Source organism: Lucilia cuprina, chromosome 2 (assembly GCF_022045245.1).
Source record: "Lucilia cuprina isolate Lc7/37 chromosome 2, ASM2204524v1, whole genome shotgun sequence".
NCBI lineage: Eukaryota > Metazoa > Arthropoda > Insecta > Diptera > Calliphoridae > Lucilia > Lucilia cuprina.
Genome location: NC_060950.1, coordinates 65905726 through 65909898, shown reverse-complemented (window position 1 = coordinate 65909898; position 4173 = coordinate 65905726). Strand labels below are relative to the sequence as shown.

Here is a 4173-nt window from a genome sequence, read left to right as displayed (position 1 = left end):
ACTGAACTAGAACTGAACTAGAACTGAACTAGAACTGAACTAGAACTGAACTAGAACTGAACTAGAACTGAACTAAAACTGAACTAAAACTGAACTAGAACTAAACTACAACTAAAATATAACTATAAGATTACTATGACGTTGATAAGGTCTTACAGTTGTGCTAGCGATCAATGTAGTTCATTATCTTTTATATTTTTTCCTAAAAATATGCCTTACTTTTTATAACAAACAAAATAAATTAAATCTATTTAAACTCACCCAAGCATACATTCCTCTGATAATAAATCGTATTTACTAACAATTAAATTGTTTCCCTAAAAGTATGCTTTAAATTTGTTTTTTATAACAAAGAGCCTAAATATATATATGTATATCGAAATAAAGAAATAGTTCAATGAATATTGTTTTATAAAAAAAAACATTATTAAAATAAATATTATATTATTCTTTAAATGGAAATTTTGTTTTCTTTTTGTGTTCTAACTTTTAAGAAGCCATCCCTAAAAGTAGGCATTTATAATAAAAATTTGATGAATTTGCAGGAAAAAAAACACAAATGCTTTATTATCTTTATTGTAAAGATTTTCAGTTTGTTATGTATAATTTATATAATAAACTTTATGTTTGTTTGAGAAGAATAGAAATGTTATGCGACTTCATGTTCAAATGATTTGACAGATTTGAATGACATTTCTACTTAGAATATGCTACAGTTTTAATTAAAATTTAAGCATAGACAAATTATATTATGAGGGGAAATGGCAATAGGATTTATTTCGTTAAGGGATTAAAATGCTTAAAGAATATAGTAAATTGAAGTTAAAATTTATTTAATGTGGAATTTTTGTATTTAATCAATTCATAAATTTATGGCAAAACTAACTCGAACTCAACCCCTAAAAGCAGTTAGTAGTTTGCTACAAATTAGCTGAATTGTATACTTTTATAAGTTTCTTTTTATGTTGTTATTGCTGTTGTGTTGTTTCAATTCTAAAAGTACTTACTTGTAGTGGTAGTAGTTTCTTTTGTTTGTTATTTTCTCTCATAATTTCAAGTATTTTCACAACTTTAAGGAATTTACAACCTCAAGCTGAGCATGCAAAGCTGCAGCACTATATATACCAATGGAAAAAATTCTATAACAACCCCTTGAAATAGGCTACAAAAATAGAATGCAAAGAAAATAAAAAGTTGTTAGAAAAAAACCCATACAATGCAACAAATGTGACCAAAAGCAAACCACAGCATTGAAACAAATGTATGTTTGTAAAACCCATAATAAAGTTTAAATAAAAAACCTTAAAGTAGGCTACACTTTGACAAACTAAACGTAAAACAATGTTGCAAAATAAATTTAATTTTAAGTTTTAAATTTAATTTTTTAGCAAAAAATTCAATGCCTAAACTAAAGCAAATATTTCATGTTTAACTAATACAAACTTTTTATTGTGTTTTCTTAAACATTGTTAAAATAATTTTTTTATATATAAATATTTAAATTCTCCTAAAAGTATGTTTGTATATTAAACAACTTTGTAAATTTCTTGCGACTTTACATAAAAAATATAACAAAAACAAACGGAATTTCTCTTTACCACTTTTAAATATTCTAGCATATGCCAAGGGATTTTATTTTCAAAAAAAAAAAAAACAAAAAACAAAAAAAATACAACCTAAATTATGTTGCCTAGTTACAACAAGAATTTTCTTTAGTTTTATAGCTACATACATACAAACATTTTTGTTTGAATTTTCATATGCTTTTCCACTCTCTTTTTCTATGAATAAAACAATTGTTAAATACAATTCATAACACAAACAACAAAGTGCCAAAGAAGTCTAAAATTTATTTAGTTTTTTTTTTAATACTACTACTTCTCCGTTTGTACCGTTGGCTTATAAGTAGTCATAACCCCAAAAAGTATGCAACAATTTACATACAAAAATATTGAATATAAAAATGGATTAAGTGAAAGCCGCAAGTTATATATGAGTGATATTTTCCTACTCATAGCCGGAAATGAACAACTTAGTGAAGAAGAAAAGCTCTTAGTATAGAATTTCCATAGACGAGGTGTTGTTAAAAGAAGTGTTTTAAAATCATTGGGAAAAATACTTGAAGAGAACTAAAACAGAACAAGAACACAACTAAAACAGAACTAGAACAGAACCAGAACCAGAACAGAACTAGAACAGAACTAGAACAGAACTAGAACAGAACTAGAACAGAACTAGAACAGAACTAGAACAGAACTAGAACAGAATTAGAACAGAACTAGAAAAGAATTAGAACAGAACTAGAACAGAACTACAACAGAATTACAACAGAACTACAACAGAACTACAACAGAACTACAACAGAACTAAAACAGAACTACAACAGAACTACAACAGAACTAGAACAGAACTAGAACAGAACTAGAACAGAACTAGAACAGAACTAGAACAGAACTAGAACAGAACTAGAACAGAACTAGAACAGAACTAGAACAGAACTAGAACAGAACTAGAACAGAACTAGAACAGAACTAGAACAGAACTGGAGCATAGTTATGAAATAAGTTGGATAGAAAACTTGTTTAAATTAACGTTCCCCAAAATGAAAACACAAATTTAACGAAACACATAAAATACCCAATATTTTTGAAAGCTTTTATACACAATTGTAAGCTTTAAGCTTTATGTCTATGTCCTTTAAAACACACTCTCTAGCTCTCCTCGTTTGCAATTTTTCCACCACTACTTATTTCTCTTTTCATTTAACAAAGAACTATGTACTATTTGTTTATAATATTTATACTAATCCGTGTAAATAAAGCTGTTTTTCTTACTCTCATTCACTCTCCTAAAATATAAATTATTGTTGTTTTCCCATAAAGTCGCCTATATTAGTATATGTCGGAAAATGTCCTATGCCTCCCTTTATTTTTATCTACACATTGCCACATACACTAATGTTGTTTATAAAAAAAGGGAAAAAGCTTAACTTTTTATTTATTTATAATAAAAAAAGGAAGCAAATACAATTTAGTGTAAAATATAAATTTTGCAACCAATCAACGGTGGGCTTGGTTTTGTCTGTTTTTTGTGTTTTTGTTTTATTTATTTGCTAACTTTGTAAGGACAAAACAGAAAAATAAAATAAATCTAAAAGCTTTTTTCAAAGTCAAAAATTACAACAGCAAAAACACGATGAAATACACAAACTAAACAAACCCACATCCTGTGGCTAAAGAAGGCGCATGTATGACTTTTTGATTTCATTTCGAAGACTTTAGAAAAGAAACACCCCAATAAGTTTTCAATTGTGTAGGTTGTACTTAACTTAGTTAAGTGAATTTGTCTTTATCTACGTATCTAGTTATTGATGTATTTGTATAGTGTTTTTATGAAATCTTAAATATGTACAGAAATGGAAAATATAATTCAAAGGAAACTTACAACTAAACAAGTAAGAGTGTTATATTCGGCTATGCCGTATGTCGTATAGAATACTTAAAATTCTAAAAGAGTTATGAGAGCATAAACTGTTTTTCGCGGGCCACCTGAATGGGGGCTATACGAAAACGTAGACCGATACGGCCCAGTTTTAATGCCAAACAAACCTTAGCTATAGGAAGTATTTGCGAAAATGTCAACAGACAGACGGGATATCCATGCTTTTAAGGATCTATGACCATTATATCGACATGTTACAAACGGAATGACATAATCTATATACCCCCATCTTTATTGATGCTGAATATAAAAATAATATTGAGCTTCAAAAGCTTTAATTAAGTACGGGTTTTTTGGTAAATTTCGTAAAGATAAATTACAAAAAGCCAAGAAATATCTGTGGGCAAAGACATTTCACAAATTAATCATTACAATAGAAGTAACGAGGTATGTAATGAAAGTTATTGAAGTACTATTTCAATTCAAGTTCTGTTCTAATACTTTTCTAGTTCTGTTCTAATTCTTTTCTAGTTCTGTTTTAGTTCTAGTTTTGTTCTAGTTCTGTTCTAGTTCTGTTCTAGTTCTGTTCTAGTTCTGTTCTAGTTCTGTTCTAGTTCTGTTCTAGTTCTAGTTCTAGTTCCGTTCTAGTTCTGTTCTAGTTCTGTTCTAGTTCTGTTCTAGTTCTGTTCTAGTTCTGTTCTAGTTCTGTTCTAGTTCTAGTTCCGTTCTAGT

General features: G+C 28.3%; 1 protein-coding gene across 1 annotated transcript in view; it reads right to left on the bottom strand.

Moving 5' to 3' along the window:
* Window positions 1-4173, bottom strand: part of LOC111681809 — a 13473-nt gene that overhangs the window by 7994 nt on the left and 1306 nt on the right. The window lies entirely within an intron of this gene.